Source organism: Elephantulus edwardii, unplaced genomic scaffold, assembly GCF_000299155.1.
Source record: "Elephantulus edwardii isolate Elephantulus edwardi_28Jun2011 unplaced genomic scaffold, EleEdw1.0 scaffold00072, whole genome shotgun sequence".
In the NCBI taxonomy this organism is placed as follows: Eukaryota; Metazoa; Chordata; class Mammalia; order Macroscelidea; family Macroscelididae; genus Elephantulus; species Elephantulus edwardii.
The window spans coordinates 9,419,266-9,430,211 of NW_006399822.1; positions in this window are offsets into that span (position 1 = coordinate 9,419,266).

The following is a 10,946-nucleotide window of genomic DNA, read 5'->3' on the forward strand; positions in this document are numbered from 1 at the left end:
GCTGAGTTAACACAGCACGACGTCTACACCACCAGAGCTCCAGAAGGCCACCTCCTTGTGCTGAGTTAACACAGCACGACGTCTACACCGCCAGAGCTCCGGAAGGCCACCACCTCATCTGTGTTAACACAGCACAACGTCTACACCGCCAGAGCTCCAGAAGGCCACCCCGTGGTGCTGAGTTAACAGCACAACATCCACACCGCCAGAGTTCCGGTAGGCCACCCACTCATCTGTGTTAACAGCAGGACATCCACACCACCACCCTCCCGAAAGCTACCACCTTGTCTGTGTTAACACAGCACGTCGTCCACACTGCCAGACTCTGGAAGGCCACCGCCTCGTGCTGCGCCCCGATGCCCACACGCCGTGGAAGCCCTGAGTACAGGTATGTGTTGCTTTATTATACTTCCTGCCATTGCTCTTTGCATATCCAATGTTTTGTCTTTTTTTACCAACTGAAGGTTTGTAGCAACTCTGCGTGGACCAAGTGTATCAGCGCCATTTTTCCAGGCACATGTGTTCCCTCCATGTTTCTGTGTCACCTGGGTCATCTTCTCAACACTGCAGACTTGTCAGGGAGCCAGCACACCCTTCCAGGCCTCAGCAGTGCCACTGTGACTTCTCTGTGCATTGGGAAGCTAAAAAACAGCGTGGCTCTCTTTATCGTGATGTTTAGCATGTTGTCATAGGCTAGAACCAAACCCACAGAGTCTTCGGTCCTTGTCACTTTGTCCTCCCCACGGCCAGTGGGCTTGACTTTACTGGTGTGCAGCACAAAGAGGGGTGCTGTCCTTGGTAAATTAACAATGAGTGAGCCTGGCAGGATGGCCTTTTGAAGGTGAACCAGGGCCCGGGGCTATTCCTGCTGGAGACAAGGCCCAGGCATGTCGGTCCCTTGGAGTGGCTGCACCTGTCTTTCATGTGGCTGGAACGTGGGGGGACCAGGCAGCCCCTCCTGGCAGCAGGCCCAGCAGCTTGGCGATGGTTCAGTGTGCCCCTCGGTCTCCGATGAACTTAGATACTGGGGGGCTGTGTCTCTTCTATTTTGGGGAGAAAAACCTCTCTCCCCTCTCCTCTCTGCTTTTGTCCATCTTGAAAGTCAAGTTGAATCTTGACTAAATCTTACGACAACAGTTTCTATATAAGTCATTGTGTCACCAACCCCATTAGGACATCATCTACAACCACTTACCAAATATCACTCAAGAAATTTTCATTTATATTCAGCCCTAGGAGTCCTGTCTTGGGATCTTTATTTTTTATTTTCTTTTTAATAAAATTTTTATTTAAAAAAAAACAAAACAGATCACTCCAATCCCCAGGAGGAAGGAGTCAGAGCTTGGGAGCCACTGGCCTTGGCTAAACAGGAGGGGCCCTGGATCCGTCTTCTCCATGAAGGCTGCTCCACAGTAGTCAGGGCCCAAGAGCTAATGATAAAATGCCCCTTCGGCTGTTTCCAAAGCGCTCTGGAGGCTTGTTGCTGCTGTTAGGTGCCACGGGGTCGCTCGTGTACAATGCACAGTGACCCTGTGAATGATAGGTATGAATCCTGCCCTGTTCCGGGCCACCCTCTCCATCTCTGATACGCTTGAGCTCACTGCTGCCATCACCATGTCAGTCTCCTTGGAGGTCTTTCTCTGTTTCGTGGACACTCCACCTTTCCAAGCATGAGCTCCTCCTAGCAAAATGCCCAAAGTATGAGAGATGAAGCTTAGCCGTTCTTGCCTCCAAGAAGCACTCTGGCTGCACCTTTTCTAAGACATCTGTTTGTTCTTCTGGCAGTCCATGGGATATGCAGTGCTCTTCTCCAGCACCACAGCTCAAAGGTATCAGTTTTTCTTCTGTCATTCTTAATCATTGTCCAGCTCTCAGACACATAGTCAGTGACTGAAAAGACCATGGCCTGAAACAAGTGTCCCTTAGTCTTTAAATTGGTATCATTGCTCTTAAATATTTTGGAGCAGTTCCTGCCAGTGGCCTTGCCCAAAGCAATATGTCTCCTTATCTGCTGACAGGGCGTGTCAGGGTGTTGATTATGGATCCAAGTAGTACGAAATTAATTGACAGTTTTAATCCTTACCCCGTCTATCATGATGTTGCCTATTGGCCTAATGGTAAGGGCCTTTGTTTTCTTGATGTTGAGATGTAATCCATATTGAAGGCTGTAGTCTGATCTTCCGCAGCAAGCATTTCACAAACTCCTCACTTTCAGCAAAGCAAGGTTGTGTCATCTGCATAACGTAGAACTTGGTGACAGAAATAAGACTGGAGAGTGATGACTGACTATTTTACATTCAGTGTTATATTCATAGCAAATACATTTTAAATAAACACAAAAGGTAACTTTACATATGCACCTCACCTGATGGACTGCACAGGAATCAGACTGACTATATCCCTGAAAGGAATCTTTGGGGACACTCAATACTAGAAGTCAAAACCAAGCCAGGTGCTTACACACAGTCAATTACTCATGTGCAAGCTCAAACCGAAATGGAAAAATATTAAATCCAGAGGAACCAAAGTACGACCTTGAGCCTATCCCTTCTGAATTTAAAAAACCTCTTAAGAACAAGTTTGAGACATTGATCCCCAGTGATCAAGACCAGAGAAGCTGTGGGATGGAATCAAAGCTTTCATCCATGAAGAGAACAAAAAGACAGAGACAAGAGAAAAAACCAAAATAGATGTTAGAAGGAACTATGAAAACTGCATTAGAGTGTTGAGAAGCCAAAACAAAGGGAAGAGATGCTGAGAGCTTCACAGGAGGGCGCTCTGGGGGCATAGTGGCAAGAAGCTGCACTGCAATCCTGAAGGTGCATGGTTCAAATCCACCAGAGGATCTGCTGGAGATGGAGGGGCATTCTCCCCCTGTGTCAGTCAGATCTGATTTGACAGCACAAAACAAAACAAATGAGCTTCACAGGAGATTGCAAAGAACAGCTTGAGAAGAAAAGTAGTATAATAAGATGTGCAAAGAGCTGGGATCAGAGAATAAAAAGGGAAGAACTCGCTCAGCATTTCTCAAGCTGAAGAACCATAAAGGAAATTCAAGCTTTGAGTTGCCTTGGGCAAAATCTTGAAGGATCCAAGAAGCATGAAAAGAAGATGGAAGGAAAACATGCAGTCGCTGTACTGAGAAGAACTGATTAATACTGGAACATTTCAGGAAGTACCATCTGAACAAAAGCCGACGGTAACAAAGGAAGAAGATCAAGCTGAACTGAAGACACTGGCCAAAAAGAAGACCCCAGGAATAGACGGGATACTGATCAACATGTTCCAACTAATAGATGCAACCCTGGATGTGCTTAGCAGTCTATGGCAGGAAGTTTGGAGGACAGCTTTCTGGCTGGCTGGCTGACAAGGATCTGGTGGCACAGTGCATAGCGTATTGTGCTGCTGACAGACTGGAGATCTGAATCCTCCAGTGACAGGCAGTGAGCACATGCTATTGTAATAATAGCACCAAGACACAGGGTGGCTACAAATCTTTAATTTGTAAAATGTACAGTGTCTGTCAGTAGTGCCGACCTGTGGACCTGTGAGAAATTTGCACAATAAAGCAAAATGTAGTAAAATGAGGTATGCCTGAAAATTTCCAGAAAGTATTGTCTGACTTGACTTAGAAACCATGGTGACTCCAGGTGGCGTGCAGTGGGGTGAAGGGAGATGACGTCTTGGATGGCATAGAGAAAAGCTGCTTCTAGAATAATGCCTTTGTGGTCAATCCGACGTATAAACATGCTGACTTCATGGTTTGCGCTGTTCTGAGCTTCTAATTTTTCTGTCTAATGTCTGATTTCACAAAAGCTTTTCACAAAAGTGGATCCAGATAGTTAGAATTACCATGTTGTCTATTTATACAGCCGCACAGTCATAAGGCAATAAACAAGCAATTGTTCTCGTATTCAACAAATCTCTTCCTGTTTTACGACGCCCACTTTTTATTATTTGCAGATAAGTGTCCTGAGGGGACAGACTTTTCCTATTTTCTTAGTGATTAGTATTTTTTCCCCCCCTGCTAAAAGTCGCTTTGAAACTCATGGGTAGGCATTTGTAATTTTGTTTGTCTGGTCCCAAAACGGGTTCTGCAGTTTTGCTAACTAAATGCATTCATTATTTCAACAAGCATGTAATTCAGGACCAACTGCATTGCAGACTGACACAGGTCGTAACAAGGAGCTCAGACAGAGGAGGCTGTGAGGGGGTGCAGGACCAGCCGCTGTTTGCTTCTGTCTTTATTATTATTATCTTTATTTTTGTTGTTGTATGCCATCAAGTCAGAGTGACTCATATCTGACCCTCTAGCCCGTTCTCAGAGGCACTGGAGGAGACTGCCCATCTGTCGCCAGCAGAGCAGCTAGTGGATTCAAAGCGCGTACCTTTAGAGCTTTATCAGTCAGAGCTCACTCCACAGCACCTAACAGCAGTGATAGATTCAGCGTGAGAGCCAAAATAAATTGTTGCTGTTTGTACCGCAGAGTTGGAACAGTCCCATCGCTGACCCTTTAGTGGGTTTTCAAAAGCAATTACTTGCATGGAGGAGATTTTTTGTTCTCATCTTGTTCCAGCAGAGCACCCAGGGGATTTGAACCATGAACCTTTGCACTTGCTGTGCAATTCCTTACCACTAAGCCACCAGAGCTCCCTTAAGGGACTTAGACTTGAAAATAAAAGGAAAGAAATAATTACATTTCCACCCAGTGGGTTCTGATACATGAAGACCCTGTGCTGAATCAGGGTACGGCTGCATGCCACAGCTCCAAAGGTTGTATTTTATGGAGCTAGATCACCAGACCTTTCTTCCGCAGCACGTGGAGTGGCAGTGCACTGCCACATCATTGACATTGAGAATCAATTCCTAACGGACCCTCTGTTGAGTATCCCAGGCTGTAAAGTGCATGGGAGGAGAACGCCCCACTCCCTCCCATTTCAATTAGTCTTGATGCTGGTGACCATTGGAGTCCCCCCGTAACTGACCCTCCAGTGGATGTCCAAGGTGGGTAACTGCACAGGAGGAGACTGCCTGTCTTTCTCCCTCAGAGCCACTGGTGGATTCGAACTTCCAGAGAGGTGATAACTCTAGATTAGAAGCATAACTCCATGTGAACTATGCCACCATGTACGAATGGTTTGCAATGACTGGGATGTTATAATAAAAAATATCGGATGTCCATCTATATGATAATTATGTAGTATTTCAAGCACATACAGTCCTAGGATATTTCCCCGTTAACTCTTCATCTCTATTTTCGGACTAATACAAGCACACATGCGTTTTTTCTAGTTGGCATTCAGTGATGCTTAGACTGGGTCTAGGTTTTGTTAGTATCGTGTATGCAAAGCAGGATCTTACAAAATGTTTCTACATCAAACAATTAGGCTACTTTACACTGAGACGGACCCACGTGCGAGCTGTTGATGTTGTTGTATGTTGTATATATTATACATTGTATGTATATTATATGTTGTGTATGTTATATATTGTATGTATGTTATATTTTGAGTCAGAGTGTGCTCATAGCTGATCCTCCAGTGGGTTTTCAGAGGCTGAGAGCCACATGGGAGGAGACTGCTCATCTTTCTACCGCAGAGCAGCTGGAAGATTTGAACCCCGTACCTTTAGGTTGGCAGCACAACACGGGGCCACCAGAACTCCTTGCAAACTACTTTCTAGAAACTCAAGGAGTATTTCATCCTCTTCTTTCTCATAGACATAAAGTTGAAATGTAAAGCCTTTTCTAGACATTCCTGAATTCTCCAATGAGGTAATAGTAAGACAGACAGCCACTTGCAATGATTTCTTGGCAAGGATACTTTGCATTATAGAACCAAATATTTATTGACTTTTTAGTTGACAGGCAAACCTTTTTTTGGATTTGAAGACAAATTTCATGAGGCTAGCTTTGAGTTTCAGGTTGTTGTTAGGTGCTGTCTAGTCGACTGTGACTCGTAGCGACCCTGTGAACAACAGGCTGAACTCCATCCTATCTTGTATCCTCATCAGAATCTCCATCGTTCTCAAGCCCATTGTGACAGTCACGTGTCAAATCAATTTCACTAAAGGTCTGTCTCTCTTTCACAGACCCCCTGTCTTCTCAGCATGAATTTCAAATGTTGTTGTGTGCCATTGAGTTGCCTGTGACTCATAACGGCCCTATGTACAATAGCTCTAAACCCCGCCGTATCCAGAGCCAATCTTAATGTTTCCAACAGACCTAATTCCATTTCTCCAGCCACTGAGTCAACCCATATCATTCTGGGTCTTTCTCTCTTGTGCTGTCCCTCCATTCTTTCAAGCCTGATGTCCTCATTCAAGTTCTGGTTCCTCCTGGTAACAAGACCAAAGCATGTGAGACAGAGCTTCAAAATCCTTGTCCCCAAGGAGCAACCTGGTTTTACCCTCTCTAGGACAGACCTGTTCATGGCAGTCCATGGTATATTCAACACTCTTCTCCAGCACCACCCTTCAAAGGCATCTATTCATACAGACCTTTAAAATACATCTTTTCAGTCTTTAGATCACATTTACATGTGTCGCTTACATTTTATACAAATTTCCTGGGACTTATTTATAAAATGAAAAGTAACTATGAAATAAGATGTGCGGGCTCCTGAAAATGAGTGGTTCAGAGCAGTGATGTTGTGGTGATGTGGCAGTGATGGCAATGAACCTCTGGGTGTGTGTTCTGTAAGTGTGAAGAAGATGCTGTATAGTTATCGTGTGTTAGGCTGAATTTCAAGTTAACACAATCTTTTCAAAAAAACAGTGATTGTTCCCAAATCTCCTCGTTTTGCAAATTAAGAAAATGGTGATTATCCAAATAGGAAAGGTGCAACCAGAGTGCTCGTTCAAGCCACGGATGGTGAAACCTTGTCTCACACACTTTGTACATGTTGTCAGGAGGGACCAGACCTCGGGGGAGGGGGGACATCATGCTGGGAGAGGGGGAGGGTCAGCGAAAGAGGGGAAAAGCCTCCCCAGGATGGGCTGCCAGTGACTGGAACGGGCTTGAGTGCACCCCAGACGGTGAGGACGGTGCAGGGCTCACACCTGCTGTTCAGAAGGTAGCTGGGAGTCATGGCTGATTCAACAGCACCTTACGACAGTGTAACAACAACAACCCCAAAGTGGCAGTCACTGAAAACACCAGCACAGTGAAGAAGGTACCCCAGCCCACCCCCAAACCCACTGCCATCCCTTCTGACGCTTAGTGGCCCGATAGGACAGAGCAGGACTGCCCCGAGGCTTCCCAGGCTGTGGTCTCTAGGCAGACAGACTTCACGATCATCCGAGAAGCACAGGTGGATACAAACGAATCCCCCTGGCATTTGGCAGCTGAGTGCTTAACTGTTGCACCACCAGACCTTTTCGAAGAAGGTAACGGGCTCTGAAAACTGCTAATGAGATTTTTGAGGGTGGAAGAGTTTTATGATTTTGAAGCTTTTCAGGAAATAAGCAGGGCCATTTGAAACAGCCAGGAGTTCTGGGGCCTGGGGTTGTCTGAGCCCCAGCTGCCAGCCTCCTGGCACAGGTGCGTGGCTCAGGTCCCCAAAGGGCTAAGAGCTGGCAGCCTGCAAGGGCCCAGTTGCCAAGCTCCCCTTCCCCGGGGCTGGGAGGAAGTCGGTTCCTGTGGGACTATTAATTAAACCCTGACTTGGGTGGGCACTTTGAAGGTCTTCTCCAGCGGCACGGATTCCATGACTGAACTGCAGCCAGCCAGCCTCCTCCTGGAAACAGGAAACACCCCTTGGCTGGGGCCGAAGCTCTTGCTCCCCATCCCGAGTTACTCACCCAGGTAGAGGCCTCGGTTGGAGGTCAGCCCGCGGTTCTCAATGGACCGATTGTTCCCGCCCATCTCCCCTCTGCGAGGTCCGGAAGATGTGAAATGGGATTTGGAGGAGATTAATGCGCTGCTGTAGCAGATTGTCTATCTGGAGCCACACTCTGGGTATTGTTCCCCAGAACAAAGATCCTTTCAGAGGCAACCTGGAAAGGATGCTTTGGGGAAGATTATGGTTGGGAGCGGGGTGTCTCAGTCTCCTCGAGTACAAAGTGGCAGGGAGATTTAACAGTGATCTAGATAATCTTATCAGCACAAATCATTCAGACTTCAGTTTTTACTGCCATCAAATGCTGTAGCCAAACTGTCACCATGTAGTTTCGTTTCTACCTTTGTTGAAAATGTGCCCTTACACTGAAAAGGAGTTGACACTAAGTCCCTACCAGGGAGCTCTGGTGGCCTAGTGGTATGGAGTTGCACTGCCAACCCAAAGGCATGCATTTCGAATCCACCAGCTGCACCTGAGGGGGAAAGCTGTTTAATCTCCTCCCATGCGATTTACTCCCTCTTAGAACTCCCTGGAAGGTCAGTTATAAGTCAGTTCCAACTTGAGGGCCTCTAACAACAAAAAGCCCCTGCTGTGTGCCGGGTGCTATACCAGGCACTCTCTCTGCACTCTAGCCTCATGTCAAATCCTTAACCATTTCCAATACCCGTTTGAGGAGATCACGGTTCTTGCTGGGTGTCAGACAGTGAGCCCTAACTCATAGCATCTTTTCTGAAGAACAAAATTCTGCCCAACTTGTGCCAGCCAACAACTCCTGCTGTGCTTGGACCCGTTTCCGCGCCTGCTAGTCCATCCATCTCCTTGAGGGACCTCTTTTCCACTGGTCCTCCACTTTGCCACGCATGGTGTTCTCTCGGGACCGGGCACGCCTGGTAACGTGCTCAGAGGACATACACCAAAGTCTCGCCGTCCTGGCATCTGAGGAACCCTTCTGCGGCAGGTCCCTCGGACAGATCTGTGTATTCTCCGGCAGGCCGAGGTACGCTGAGTATTCTTTGCCAATGGCACAGTTCAAAAGATGAGTGCCATGTTTTCACACATAACAGCAAACAGCACCCCGAGACAATGTGCCTGGCCCACACAGAGGGCTGTAATGTACACAGCGGGATTCGAGCTGCAAAAACAATACCCCTCACATGGTACAGGAATAGAGCAGCAGTACATTGAGGCTTGATAACAAATGGCAGAGATTACAGGTCTGTTTTATGTAAAAAGATCTGTTCTCTTTGGGGAAAAGAAGGCAATTTTAGGGAAACAAGCACATGCTTGTTTAAGAGCCGCTGTGTGATCGTGGATTTGACGCACTATGACTTTGCTATCTGTGGGCTTTGACTTTCCCCACATGGACGAGAAAAACCCTCAAATTAGTTGCTGTCAAGTTAGAACTGACTCATAGCTGGCCCTCTGTTGTGTTCCCAAGGCTGTGAATCACACAGGAGGAGATTGCCCACCTTTCTCCCTTGGAACCACTGGGGGATTCAAACCCCCAGGGAGGCACCCCCTTTGGATTAGCAGTCCAGTCCTCTACCCACTAGGCCACACGAGTGTCTCTGCACCACTGAGTCATTATGTACCTTTGAATCAGAACCAACTCACAGCTGACGCTCCACTCCAGCAGACTCTCAGAGGTAGCAATTCACATGGGAGAAGATTGACAGCAGATTACTCCATGTAGTACGTCTTTTCATTTCATGCCTGCTGGTGTCAATCAATGGTATTGATTGTTGATCCCAGCAAGATGAAATAGTTGACAATCTCTCCATCTCTCATGATGTTGCCCATTGGCCCAGTGGCGAGGCTATTTGTCTTCTTGATGTTGAAATGTAATCCATATCAAAGGCTGGCTGTAGTCTTTGAACTTGAGCAGCAAGTGTTTCAAATTCTCTTTGCTTTTGCCAAGTAGGTTGTATCATCTCCATAGCGTGGATTGTTGATGAGTCTTCCTCCAGGCCTGATGCTGTATTCTTTTTTTTGTAAAGTCCAACATCTCAATCAACTTACTTGGCAAACTGATTGAGTAGGTAGAGGGGATACAGCCCTGCTGTACACATTTCTTGATTTTAAACCATGCAATCTTTTCTTGCTCTGTGCATACAACTTCTTTTTATAAGCATATATTCTGCAAACTTAGTTCAGTGTTCAGGGATTCCTATTCTTATCGATATTAGATAAAATTTATTATAATCCACACAATCAAATGCCTTTTCATGGTCAATAAAACACAAATAAATATCCTCTTGGTATGCTCCGCTTTCAGCCAGGACCCATCTGACATCAGCCATGATATCCCTGGTGGTAGGTCCTCTTCTAAATCCAGCTTGAATTTCTGGCAGTTCTCTGTTGATGTACTGTTATAGACATTTAGTGTTTATCTTCAGCAGGATTTTACTCGCATGTGATATTAATAATTTTATTTGGTAATTTCCACATTCTCTTGACTCACCTTTTTTTGGGAAAGGAAACAAATAATGTATCTCCTCCATTCAGTTGTCAAGGTAGCTAGCTGTCTTCCAGATATCTTGACATAGACTGCTGAACGTACCAAGGGCTGCATCTGTGTGTGGAAAGACTTCCATTGGCATCCCTACATTCTTGAGACTTTATTTTTCTAGCGATGCCTTCAGTGCAACAGACCTTTTTCCTTCATTACCACTGTTTCCTGATCGTATGCTACCTCCTAAAAGTGGTTCTGTGTCAGCCAATTCTTTCTGGTACAGAAAGACTCTGTATATTCCTTTCATCTACTTTTGATACTTCCTGGATCATTCAAGACTTTGCCCAAAGCATTTTTCAGCATTGAAACTTGAGGCTGGATTGTTGTTCTTCAGGGTTTTCAGGTTGAGGATGACTCCTAGGACTATACAAATGTGTGGTGTTTGTAGCCCACTGATGTTAGGTAGCTAGCTTGAAAATAATGTGGATAAGGAAAAATAGGAGACCTTTCGGGTAAGACTATGCAAATAAGTACTTTAGAGCAACGGTGTCTCTCTGGAGACTAAGGTGCACCTGATACAGGCCATGGTTTTTGCAATCACTTGTTATGCATGAGACAGTTGGACAATGACTAGGGAGGATAGAAGGAGAATTGA